At 36.9% G+C, this 13,994-nt stretch overlaps 1 protein-coding gene across 6 annotated transcripts in view; it reads left to right on the top strand.

The window, feature by feature from the left end:
• The window catches only part of ARHGAP32 (Rho GTPase activating protein 32), a 430,718-nt gene that overhangs the window by 172,852 nt on the left and 243,872 nt on the right, over positions 1-13,994 (top strand). Inside the window, exon 1 of one of the 6 annotated variants that reach the window (XM_056794602.1) lies at positions 2,409-2,692. The exons of the other annotated variants lie outside the window; for them this stretch is intronic. The gene's annotated coding sequence lies outside the window, so the exon portion shown is untranslated. Of the gene's footprint in view, positions 1-2,408; positions 2,693-13,994 lie in introns of those variants that run through there. 6 annotated transcript variants of the gene reach the window in all.

The following is a 13,994-nucleotide window of genomic DNA, read 5'->3' as shown; positions in this document are numbered from 1 at the left end:
GATCTTTGGGTTTATTGTATACTGTCTTGCTGAGGTCTTTTGCCCCCAGTCTATTCCACTGATACTCCTTTCTGTCTCTTAGCCAGTACCAAATTGTTTTGATGACTGCTGCTTTGTAATATAGTTTGAGGTCTGGGACTGCAAGGTCCCCATCATTTGTGTTGTTTTTTTTTTATTATTTCCCTGGATATCTTTGATCTTTTGTTGTTACAAATGAACTTTGTTATGTTTTTTTCTAAATCAGTAAAGAAATATTTTGGGAGTTCCATGGGTATGGCACTAAATAGATAAATAAGTTTGGGTTGGATGGTCATTTTTATTATATTGGCTCGTCCTATCCATGAGCAGTTAATGTTTTTCCAATTGCTCAAGTATAATTTTAGTTGTGTGGAGAGTGTTTTGTAGTTGTGTTCATATAGTTCCTGTGTTTGTCTCGGGAGATAGATTCCTAGGTATTTTATTTTATCTAAGGTGATTTTGAATGGGATTTCTCTTTCTAGTTTTTTGCTGCTGAGCTGTGTTGGAGATATATAGAAATGCTGATGACTTATATGGGTTTATTTTGTATCCTGCAACTTTGCTAAAGTTGTTGATTATTTCAATTAGCTTTTTGGTTGAATCTCTAGGATTCTTTAAGAAGACCATCATGTCATCTGCAAAGAGTGATAACTTGGTCTCCTCCTTACCTATTTTGATGCCTTCAATTTCTTTTTCTTCTCTAATTGCTACTGCTAGTGTTTCTAATACAATGTCAAATAGTAGAGGTGATAATGGGCATCCTTGTTTCACTCCTGATCTTATTGGGAATGCATCTAGTTTATCCCTATTGCAGATGATATTATCTGATGGTTTTAGATATATACTGTTTATTATTTTTAGGACCGACCCTTCTATTCCTATGCTTTCTAGTGTTTTTAATAGGAATGGGTGTTGTATTTTATCAAAGGCTTTTTCTGCGTCTATTGTGATAATCATGTGATTCTTGTTGGTTTGCTTGTTGATGTGGTCAATTATGTGGATGGTTTTCCTAATATTGAACCAGCCCTGCATCCCTGGTATAAATCCTACTTGATCATGGAGGACGACCCTTCTGATCACTTGCTAGAGTCTTTTTGCTAGTATCCTATTTAAGATTTTTGCATCTATATTCATTAGGGAGATTGGTCTATAGTTTTCTTTCTCTGTTTTTGACCTGCCTGGTTTTGGAATCAGTACCATGTTTGTGTCATAAAAGGAGTTTGGTAGAACTCCCTCTTTGCTTATTATGTCAAATAGTTTGTATAGTATTGGGATTAACTGTTCTCTGAATGTTTGATAGAATTCACTGGTTAATCCATCGGGCCATGGGGATTTTTTCTTAGGAAGTTCTTTGATGGCCTGTTGGATTTCATTTTCTGATATGGGATTATTTAAGAATTCTATTTCTTCTTCTGTTAGTCTAGGCAGTTTGTGTTTTTGTATATATTCATCCATATCACCCAAATTGGTTTATTTATTGCCATATAATTGGGCAAAGTAATTTCTAATGATTGCCTTAATTTCCTCTTCATTGGAGGTGCTGTCCCCCTTTTCATCTTTAATGTTGTTAATTTGCTTTTCTTCCTTCCTTTTTTTAATTAGATTGACCAGTACTTTGTCTATTTTGTTTGCTTTTTCAAAGTACCAGCTTCTTGTGTTGTTTATTAAATCAATAGTTCTATCACTTTCGATTTTATTAATTTCTCCCTTAATTTTTAGGATTTCTAGTTTGGTTTTCTGCTGGGGGTTTTTAATTTGCTTGGTTTCGAGTTTTTTTATTTGCATTTCCAATTGATTGATCTCTGCTCTCCCTAGTTTGTTAATATATGCACTCAGGGATATGAATTTACCTCTGATTACTGCTTTGGCTGCATCCCAATAGGTTTGAAAGGATGTCTCGCCATTGTCATTTTCCTCGGTGACATTGTTAATTGTTTCTATGATTTCTTCTCTAAACGATTTTGGAGTATCATATTGTTTAATTTCCAATTAGTTTTTGATTTGGTTTTCCATGTACCTTTACTGATCATTATTTTTATTGCCTTGTGATCTGAAAAGGCTGCATTTATTATTTCTGCTTTTCTGCATTTGTGTGCTATGTTTCTGTGACCTAATGTATGGCCAATCTTTGTGAATGTGCCAAGTGGTGCTGAGAAGAAGGTGTATTCCTTTTTATCCCTATTTATTTTTCTCCATATGTTTATTAATTCTAATTTTTCTAAGATTTCATTCACTTCTTTTATCTCTTTCTTATTTATTTTTTGATTTGATTTATCTAAATTTGATAGTGGTTGGTTCAAGTTTCCCACTAATATGGTTTTACTGTCTATTTCTTCCTTCAGTTCTCCTAGTTTCTCCGTTAAAAAATTGGGTGCTATATTATTTGTTGCATACATGTTGATTAGTGATATTTCCTCATTATCTAAATTCCATTTTAACAAAATATAATTACCTTCACTATCCCTTTTGATCAGGTCTATTTTTGCTTTGGCTTTATCAGATATCACGATTGCAACTCCTGCCGTCTTTCTGTCAGTTGAGGCCCAGAAGGTCTTACTCCATCCTTTAATTCTAACCTTGTGGGTGTCTACCCGCCTCATGTGTGTTTCTTGAAGACAACATATGGTAGGGTTTTGGATTCTAATCCATTCTGCTGTTCGTCTACGTTTTATGGGTAAGTTCATCCCATTCACGTTCAAAGTTATGACTGTCACTTGTGGACTCCCTAGAGTTATGATATCCTTCCCTAATTCTAACCTTTCTTCTTCAGCTCTACCTTTTAGTCCAGTGATTTACTTTAAATCAGTCTCCCTTGTTCCCTCCCTTGATATGTTTCCCTTTCTTGTCCCTCCCTTTTTGTTCCCTCCCCCTTCCCCCTCTTCTTCCCTCCCTTTTTTGTGTCCACTCCCTCCCTTCCCCCCTATTCCCCTTGGTTTTCCCTTCTCCCTTCCCTTGTTGGATGTTCTTCCCTCTCAGAGTTGATTTCCCTGAGAGTAAGGTTTAAGTAAAAACTCTCTTCCTCTCCTTCTTATAGGAGTTTTCTTCCCCTCCCCTTCCCGTGTGAATCTTTGTGTGAGAAAGATTATTCTATATGGTCTTTCTTTTCCCCCTATTTACACATTACATTTCCCCCACATGTTAGTATACATAGATTGATATAAATGTAGTCCTTATAGAAGAGAGTTTGGGTAAAAGAAAAAGATGACATTTTTCTCCTTTTCCCTTTCCTTCATATTTACCTTTTCAGGTATTCCATGCTCTTTGTTTTTCGATATCGAACTTTCCACAGAGCTCTGGTCTTTTCTTTGCAAAAACTTGGAAATCTTCTATTTTGTTGAATGCTCATACTTTCTCTTGGAAGTATATAGTCAGTTTTGCTGGGTAGCTGATTCTTGGTTGAAGACCCAGCTCTCTTGCCATTCTGAAAATCATGTTCCATGCCTTAAGATCATTCAGAGTGGAACTTTCAAGGTTTTGTGTGACCCTGATTGGCATTCCTTTATATCTAAATTGTCTTTTCCGGCTTCCTGTAGGATTTTTTCTTTTGTTTGAAAGCTTTGGAATTTGGCAATTACATTCCTGGGAGTTGTCTTTTGGGGATTTAGTGTAGAGGGTGTTCTGTGAGCTCTGTCAGTGGCTGTATTGCCCCTTGTCCTAGAATCTCTGGGCAATTTTCTTTGATTATATCTTGTATTACCATGTCGAGTTTGCTGTTTATTTCTGGCTTTTCTGGAAGTCCAATTATTCTCAAATTATCTCTTCTTCCTCACTTTTCCAAGTCTGTCACCTTGTCAGTGAGATATTTTATGTTCTCTTCTAATTTCTTGGTCTTTTGGCTTTGCTTTATTAATTCTTGCTCGTTGTCTTCGAGTTGCCTGATTCTGATTTTTAAAGCCTGGTTTTCCTTTTCTCTTTGGTCAAACTGGTTTTGTAGATGCGTGAATTTCTTTTGCATTATTTCCCACTTTTCCTCCCAGAAGGCTTCCATCTTTTTGATCCTTTCCAATTCAAATTCTTCATGGGTTTGTGGAGAGTTTCCATTTCCTTTGGAAGGTTTCCGAGCATTTGCTTGTGTTTCCTCTTCTATCTCATCTGTATTTTGTATTTTTGCTCCATAAAATGTTTACAAAGTCACCCCCTTTTTCTTGTTTTTCTTGTAATTTTGGGGCTTTTGTGCTTCTGTGGAGTTTGCCATCTCTATCTGAGTGGGGAGGACTAGCTTTTCTTATCTCTGTCTGGTGTTCAGAGGTTTTAGCCCTAGGCAGATTGTCTGTTCTATGCAGTTGTGTTTCTGTCTTCCTGGGGAAACCAGGAATTGTTGGTGTTTCCGTGTTACTGCCCTCCTCAGTTCCCTCCCGATGCTTCTCCATTGCCTTAGTTCCACGCTCTGAGCCTGGCTTGGCCCTTTACTCGCAGTGTTTGTTTCCTGGCCAGGAGAGCCAGCATTCTGAGGGGGGAGGGGCTGCGGCTTCAAGGAGCTGTGAGGGCTCCTGATAAGATTAACTTTCTCTGTGTTGAACTGAGTATGCTTTGAGGTAGGGAACTTGAGACTCAGATGGAAGGATCCAGCCAGTGGGCTGCAGGCTCCCCCATCTCTTTCTGTTTCCCTGCTGTCTGGGTTCCCCCGCGACTGGGTCAGGTTGTTTTCAGGATGTGGCCTTCAGAATAGCCGGCTCTTGATGCCCTTTTGCCAGCCCTGAGGGTTACTGTTGTTTCAGATGACCCTGCTCTCTGGGGGTGGGTGGGGCGTGGCTTCCTGGAGCTCCAAGGGCTCCTGATAGGATTAACCTCCGACTGAGTATGCCCTGAGGCAGGGACCTTTGGGAGACTCAGATGGAAGTATCTGGTCAGGGGGTTACAGGCTCCCCCATCTCTCTCTGTTTCCCTGCTGTCTGGGTGCCCCCTCGACTGGGTCAGGTTGTTTTCAGGAAGCGGCCTTCAGGATAGCCAGCCCTGAGGCTCTGAGGTTCCCCCTGCTGCCTTGGACTCAGCGCTCTGGTTTGGGGGGATGGGTCCTGGGTCCTTCCCTCTGCCTACCCCTTAGGTCCGAGTGATCTTGTGTTCTGGCTTTTGGGGGGCTGTACCTTTTGATCCAGGTCCAGGTCCAGGAGGAGGATTCCCAGGGTCTATGCTGTTGTTCGTTTTGAATTTCGGTGCCCTATGAACATATAGTTTGAGTTCGGTAGGGAAGGGTTTCCGGAGATCTGAACTTTAGGTTTATCTAAGCTGCCGTCTTGACCGGAAGTCCTCTGGTGGGTGAATTTTAAAGGTTGCAAATAGGCAGTTTAATGATATAGTTGATGTTTCTAACATATTTCTAACATCTGACCTTTTGTCCATCTTCTTCCAAAGCTCTACAGTATCATAGGTTTCTTTGGAAGAGAGTTTTTTTGAAGCTTTTTTGTTCACCATTTTCCTTAAAGTTGTTTTTAGCACTGTTTTTACAAAATAACTTTTATTGGTGTCTTTTTTCCTTCACAGTAATTTCTAGATGGAATTTAGAGACAGGGGGTGGGTAGGAGAGATGAGAGAGAGAGAGAGAGAGAGAGAGAGAGAGAGAGAGAGAGAGAGAGAGAGAGAGAGAGAGAGAGAGAGAGAGAGAGAGAGAGAGAGAGAGAGAGAGAGAGAGAGAGAGAGAGAGAGAGAGAGAGAGAGAGAGAGAGAGAGAGAGAGAGAGAGAGAGAGAGAGAGAGAGAGAGAGAGAGAGAGAGAGAGAGAGAGAGAGGGAGGGATGGAGGGAGGGAGGTAGAGAGAGAGAGAGAGAGAGAGAGAGAGAGAGAGAGAGAGAGAGAGAGAGAGAAAGAGAAAGAACAGAGAACACCCTTGGTTCTATCACTATGTGCCTGAACTCTTTTTATACTGTCTGTCATCAGTTCTTGATGATCCAAGTATTATTTCTATGATTATGATTTTTATATATCTTTCTACGTAACCACACACACTCAGACACATTGCATTATTCTCTGTCCTGAGCCCAGATATCACAGGACCAACTGAATATTGCTATTTGTCTGTTCCACAGGTGTCTAGCTTAAGAGTGTTCCAAATAAAACTCATTTGTGTTATTCATATTGGTTCTTTCCATTACATTGTTATAGTTAATGTGCGTATTGCTTTCTTTATTTTGCTTCATCTTATAGATATCCTCCCATTATTTACTTTATATGAAATTTATAATCTTTTTTTTGGGGGGGGAAGTAATGTTCCATTACTCTCATGTACTATATAACTTATTTAGGTATGCCTGGCCAGAGGCACCAGTTTGTTTTCAATTCTTTGCTGTTATAAAAAGTTCCAGTATAAACATTTTTATATTTATTCAGCCTTTCTGTCCTTTCTGTGTTTTGGGGGTGGTATGTGACTAGTAGTGGGAAGTTGGACTTTCTTTTTTTTTTTTTAATAAACCCTTACCTTCAGTCTTGGAGTCAATACTGTATATTGGCTCCAAGGCAGAAGAGTGGTAAGGGCTAGGCAATGGGGGTCAAGTGACTTGCCCAGGGTCACACAGCTGGAAAGTGTCTGAAGCCAGATTTGAACCTAGGACCTCCCGTCTCTAGGGCTAGCTCTCAATCCACTGAGCTACCCAGCTGCCCCCGAAGTTGGACTTTCTTGACATAATAACAATTGCTTTCTAGGATGGTTGCACTGTTTCATAGTGTATCGATTTGCCTGTCTTCTTATACCTTCTATATAACATTGTTTCCCAAACTTTTGCCATTTGGTGCATTTATAAGGTACAGATGGGTGTTTCAGGGTTTTTTTTTTTTTGTTTTTTAGAGCTGTATTTCTTTTATTAGTATTTTATTAGTATTTTGGAGCAGTGTTTAATATTTTTACTATGTTGTATCTCCTTTTGAAGACCTTTTGTGTTTTTTGATCCCTCTATCCATTGGAGGTCAGATTTTTATCAGATATTTGATACAAAGATCTTTTCCTTTCGACTGATTTTTATTACTGCGAAAGCTTTTCAGTTTTTGTAATTGAAGTGATCTGTGCTTTCTTTTATCACTCCCGCTCCCTATATGTTTAAGAATTGTTACCCAACCATATTTGTCAATGAGACTTGACTTAATTCTCTTCCAATTGTTTTTTTTTTTTGGTTGAATAACTTCTAATATTCAGATTGTATATCCAGTTTGAGCTTACAATATATGACTGTGGACATAGACTAGTTCCTGCCAAACTGTATTCAAATTATTTTTAGGAATTTTTCCCTATGAGTTCTTTGTTGACAACTTACGTTTTCTAGATTATTGAACTCAGGGTTGTTGAGTTGAAATTTTTTGATACTTTTTAATATAATTTGTTTCATTGTTATATATTTTTAAAAAGCCATCAACAAATAGTTGAAATACTTTTTTTACTGTTATTGTTGTAATTTTTCAGTTATCTGACTCCTTGTGATACAATGGGGTTTTCTTGGCGGAGATACTAGAGTAGTTTGCTATTTCTTTCTCCATTTTATTTTACAAATGAGAAATTTGAGGCAATCAGAGTTAATAGATTTATCTCGGGTCATGCAGCTAATAATGTTGAAGGCTGAATTTTAACTCACGTCTTCTTGACTTCACTCCCATTACTCTATCAACTGTGGCACTTATTTCTTATTATGGGTTTAGATTAAGAGGTGTATGCTATTTTCCTTTTCCTCTTCCCTCATTATTTCCCTTATGATTCTAAACTTTTAGTTCCTCTGAATGAATTTTATTTTGATTTTTATCTAGCCCTTCCATTGATTCATATGACCCTAAATATATATTAATTTTGTTTTATCATTTCATCATATTCACAGGGCACTACTATCATCACTCAGTCATTTTTATTTCTTTGAGAAATATTATTTAATTGTATCCATTTTAAATGGTTTTGGAAGATTGACCTTTTTTTTGTACTTTGTTTTTTATGTACTTTGTACTTTTAAAAAATTGAGACTTTTCTTCTATTATGTCCTCTCTTGATTTTTATTGCCTCAAAAGAAATGATGATGATTTTGAGAAGTTTATTTTGTGTGCTAATATTTTGCTGAATTTAGTGTCTCAATAAGTTTCTTTGTTAATTCTCTGGGATTGAGGGGAAAAAAAAAAACCTCAAAACAAACCAGCCTGTTTTGAGCATGTAAAGTTTAATGTTTTTTCTTTATTCTTTAAATTTTTTCCTCTGGTATTATTCCTATGGATATTATATATAGAACTATTCAAATGAAAGTCTTTTTGGGGAAGCTTCAGTATTTCTACATTGCAAGTAATTCCAGCTTTTGATTTTACTTTCTGCCTTGTTCAAACATCACCCTTTTGTGTTTGCTTTGTAGTGTTTTTAGCATAAATAAATGTTTTTTGTTAAAAGGTTTTTTTTTATACCAGCTATTGATATAATCATTTTAAAAATTATATATGATTAGGTATTGTGACAGAGGGTATGCATTATAGGAAGAGTGCCAGGCTGAAGAGTTTATGGATCTGTTCACCTTGATGGGGGAGGTGTCCCAGGAGGTCTGGAATGTTGAGAAGCAAGAAGATTCTGACTGGGATTTCATTTGGATCTTGCTCATCCTTGAGAAATCTAGGACAGAGTTCTATCCAAGCCTTTCTCCTGAGGATATACTCACTTTTTTCCTCTCATGGTGACTGGAAATTCCCCCCCCCCCCCCCCATGAAATCCCAATTAAAGGGGCATCTGAAGGAGACATTTGAGTCTGTCAAAACACTTATTACCAATTGAAGAGATGTCTGAAAAAGACATTTGAACCTTTGTTAAAACTTTACCTCACAGCTCCTGGTGTCCTGGGTCTGAACTGTGGCCAGGGGGCCAAATAACAGGGGCAGTCAACCTGACTCTTTCTCAAGGGGCCCAAGCTGCCAAGGGTTGAGTTCCCCCAAATTTGAGGAGGGAGGGAAAGGGGTAGTTAGAGAAGGGACACCTTCCCCTGCTTTACTTACACATTCTTTTCCTGCCTGCCATTTTATTTTTGTTACCCTAGTTGACTTAATTTATATTAAAGTTATTATCCTTTCCTAAAGTGACTCAAGTGTGAGTGGTACAGTTTGAGTGGGCACAGTAATCTTCCTGAGAAGCAACTTTTAGGCTCTAATAGTGGAGGAAGTCAAGAGTCAAATTTGTGAGAGCATCCCTAGCTGAGGAGGGACAGCTAAAGGGGGAAAATTACTCAAACCCCCCTCTTCTCTCTATGAGCCAACATCTCTTCTGGATCTTACTTTGAGGGGGAGATCTTCATTCTTCCCCTATCCCCTTTACCACCAATTAATCCCTCCATTACAGTATGTTAATGTTAAACCATTATTGGTATGAATGAAATAGATTCACTCTTTCCCAATGGCAGTTCAGGGATCCCTTCTTCTGTTGGTTTTTTGGGCCAACATGCCTTTTTTCTACTTTCTCTAAAGTAGATACAGATGAATGAGCCCTAGACATTTTACATTACTTCATGTCATGTTCTGAGCAATAAATATTTTAATTTACTTTTTTTTTCTTTTCTGTCAATAGTTCAGGAAATTCTGGCATGTTGCATCAGTGATGTCATATGCAAACAGAAGGAGCTTTGTCAGAAATGTCTTCTTTCTTTCTAATTCTCTTTCCCTCCCTCCCCTCCCCTTCCCCCCCCCCCCCTTCCCTGGTCGCAAAAACCATGACACTCTAAGGTAGCTGACTAAATGTCCCACAAAGTGATTTTGTTGTTGTTGCCTTTGGAAATGGTATGAGTCATATTGTGTTAGCTCCCATATTTGTTTCTGCCAGGATAATCTGTAGGCATCATCCCATTTTGTTCAATGTCCTCATCACCTCACTCCTGGACTATTTAAAAAAACTTTCTGCTCTCTTCAACCATTCCATCCTTCACCCAGCTATCATCATGAATTTCCTAAAATACTGGTCAATGTCACTTTCTATTCAGTAAAGTGTCCACTTATCATTTCCATAATCAAGTATAAAGAATCCTGTTTGCTGTTCTTAGTTTTTGATAACCTTTTAACCTCTTCTATTTCTCTTCCCCCACCCTTCTTTCATTGTTCTTATAACCATATACTCCTGTGACATTAGCCTCCTTGTTTTTGGAAGATACCACACCACCTAATCAATGCATTATCATTGGCTCCCCCAACCCCACCCCCCATCCCCGTTGTCCAGTGTTTGGTATAAATGAGTTATGTTTCAAATTCTGTTTCTTATGCCCAAGAGTGGTCACAAAAGATTAAAATTTGGCTTTTAAAAAGTGTAAGATTTTCAGAACTGTGGAATATTCCCTCCCCCATCACTTCTGCCTTCTGAAGTGAGTAGTAAAGCAGTGACCAAAATTATTGGATATTATTATTATTATGTAGTTAATATTAGCTATCATATAGAGTTTTACTATTCCTGAAGCACTTTACAAATATTTCATTTTATATGAATTTATTTCCTACAATATAATAGCTGCTTTACCTAAAAATGTTAAATATTAAAACACTAATATTTGAGTCATCAAAAGTGAATGAAACATGATGAATTTCCATTAACTAGGGAAGGTAAGATGCAGAAATGAAGTATGTAGTTTCTGCGTCTGATGTAGTGGGATTTGAGGTCTAGTTGCTCACACTCCCATACTTTTCTGATGGAGTCTCCAGTTTCCTATTCTTCATGATGACTGTGACCTCAATGAAAAAAAGGTATAGACCCTATATTAGAAAGAGCAAGGTTAGTGCTAATGTCCGGGACACCCTAGAGTTGTCTTCATTGTCCCACCCAGCCTCCTCTATAGCCAAGGAAGCCTATGTCCCTGCTTTGGTGTCTCCTAATGTTTAGGTACTTGGAACTGGAAGAGATCTTTGTTCATCCTTTTTCTGATTCCCTCATTATAGAGTAGAGAATCCTTGACAATTGTTTATGGTAATTAGTTGTAGTGTATAATGAGGAAACTACAGATTCATTTTAGCTATAAAATGAGAATTATATATAAATATACATATATATATATACTATATTGATAAATGCATTGTGACTTCACTTAAATGGTCAGATAATATTAGTTGTCTGTTGTAATATTAACATTTCTATTACTTAATATATTTTTTAAAAACTAGTATGACAGAGTCACAGTCAGAGAATTTGAAATGACTTTAGAACATTACAAGCTTGAACATAAAGTATTAAAATAGGAAGACATTTTAAAAAAGAAAATATTAGGATATAGAACATTAGAAGGAAGGGATCAGAGATATCACCGTTTCAAATACTCAATTTCAAAATAAGGAAATTGTCAAGGAATAGGACCAGTCTCATTTGTAGTCAGGAAAGATTTCTATAAACAATAGGCATAAGCCTTCAAGAATTTGTTTGCTGATAAATTTCTTTGGCCTGTTGAGACTGATAGGGAATACATGCATATTATTAGAGTACTCTGGTATTAACTCTGAAAGGATTTTACCTGTTCAGGGATTCTGTAGATAATACTTTTGTGGAATTACTGTGATTACTCAACTCCTATATAATTCTTTTGTTGCAGAGGGTTCAAAGGTTCAAGTATTTTGGAGAAATGTAACCCCACTTTGTTAGAACTTATTATAGTAACTGACTAAATTAGTTCTTGTCCTTTGTCTTTCTGAAGCAATACTTTATTGGCTACCACTCCCTCTTCAAACAGTTATTGCCCTACATTAGCTATGCCACTTCCATGCTTAAAACCTGTTAAGATTAAAATCACCAAACTGTGGCAGGTAAAAATTTGTTTCTCTGCTAGAAGTATTATATTTTTTAGAGGTTTATTAAAGATTAAGAATTTAAGAAAATACAAGTAAGAAAGCATGTGCCTAGGAGGGCCGAAAGGCCCATTCAATTTCACTTACATTATGAAAGACGGGTCTGCTTGGAAACGGAAGTAGGAAGACATCTCAGTAGGCTTTTACAGCCCGTTAAAAAGAAATTTTGATCTCGCCCAGGTGAGGATCTCAGTGAGATTACAAAGCATTCTGGGAAGCAAGGACTTCTGGGGATTGAAGTCTGGGATTCAAATCTCCATTTTTACAAAACTTAGTATTTTTTCCCCTCTTGATTCATACAAAATCCTTTGTTATGGAATACCTCTAAGCCCTTGTTCCAATGTACCTTTCAAGCTTTCTTTAATATTCTCTGCACACTATAGTAAAATTAGAATATTATAAAAACCTTATATGGTCCCCCCACTAACATAAACTATTTTTCCCTGTGCTAGAATGCATTTCCCCCTCATTTTGGGCTTTCAAAACAATAACATTCTTCATATCTTAGCTCAGTTGATATCTTCTTCATGAAGTCTTCCTTGGATTGAAATGTTCTATATCAGAATTTATGATGATAGTTCTTTATTCCTATTTTCAAATGCCTGTTTTGTCTGAATTTTCCCTTTGAGTCCATCACACTTCCATTAAACTTACCATTATATGTCATCCTTACATTTTCTTCCTCTACTCCAATAAAAGCTCCTTTAAGTTAGGGACTATGTTTTACTTTTTTGACATCCCTATTTTCTATACATATATGAAATGGATTTAGTTTTTTTACCCCTTAAAGCCATTTTGCTGAAATGGAAAAATACTGAGTGACTGTCATACAAATGTATATTGTCTAATCTAGAGCCTCTGCTTCCAATCAGTCTTTCTCTCTTACTGACACCTAGTTGCTTTCCCCATATCATTTATTCCAAATATTTTTATGACCTAGTATCCACACTGTAGGGTGATAGCTAGGAAGCACAGTGGATAGAGTGCCAAGCCTGGAATTTGGAAGATTCCTCTTCTTGATTTCCAATCTAGCCTTTGGCTCTTATAAGCTGCGTGACCTTAGGCAAGTTACTTTATTTCTCTTTGCCTTAATCCATTAGAGAAGGAAATGACAAACCATTACAGTATCTTTGTGAAGAAAATCCTTTCATGGCATTGTTATGTTATGGTATAAAGAGTCCGACACTACTGAAGGACAAGGTTCCAAACTATTCCTTGATTATTTCTGTGAATGTTATTTCAAGTTATATGGTAATCCTTTTATTAAAACATTACAAATATATTATACAAATATCAGTGGACCTTGAAAAATCTTAATATGGTTAATGGAACAAGAAAACTGGATTTAATGGTAATATTTTTTAATTGAAAAATATGTATTTAATTAATTTAGAATATTTTTCCATATTTATATTATTCATGTTCTTCTGTTCCCCTCCTTCCCTCCCGGTGCAATTCCCCTGGGTTTTACAAGTTTCATTGATCAAGACCTATTTCCCTATTTCTGATAATTTTACCAGGGTGATCGTTTAGCATCTACATCCCCAATTGTATCCCCATCAACTCATTTGATGAAGCAGTTTTTCTGGGTTTCTACTCCCACAGTTTTTCCTCTTGATGTGAATAGTGTTCTTTCTTGTTGATCCCTCAGAAGTGTCCTTGATCATTGCATTGCTTATAGTAGAAAAGTCCATTACATTCTATTATACCACAGTGTATCAGTCTGTGTGTACAGTGTTCTCCTGGCTCTGCTTCTTTCACTCTGCATCAATTCCTGGCAGTCTTTCCAGTTTACATGGAATTCCTCCAGTTCATTATTTCTTTGAGCACAATAGTATTCCATCACCAAAATATAAAAAAAAAATTTATTGTGTAAAGGAAGGAAGTGGTAGACCTGTGCCTGTCTTTTTCTGTCTGTTTCAACTTTGGTGTGTATGTATGTATGTGTATATATATATATATATTACTTTGTTCCAAACCTACAGACTTTCCCCCTACAGATTTGTAACTAAGCATAAAAAATTGTAGTGTGATTAATAATTCAGTACAATAATGCCTTTTTCTTGGTACCCATAGAAATGAAAGACTAAAGAAATATAAATTGAGAAATGTAAGCATTTTAGTATACTTTGTAAGTAAAACCCATAAATATTGGAATAGTAGCACTGAAAAAATTATTAGTATTAATGTTGAGATTTGTTTTTTGGGGGGAGCGAAAGCAAATAG

The sequence above is a fragment of the Monodelphis domestica genome, chromosome 4 (assembly GCF_027887165.1).
Source record: "Monodelphis domestica isolate mMonDom1 chromosome 4, mMonDom1.pri, whole genome shotgun sequence".
Lineage (NCBI taxonomy): Eukaryota > Metazoa > Chordata > Mammalia > Didelphimorphia > Didelphidae > Monodelphis > Monodelphis domestica.
The sequence above is the reverse complement of the archived record's forward strand: the minus strand, read 5'-3'. Positions and strand labels throughout refer to the sequence as shown.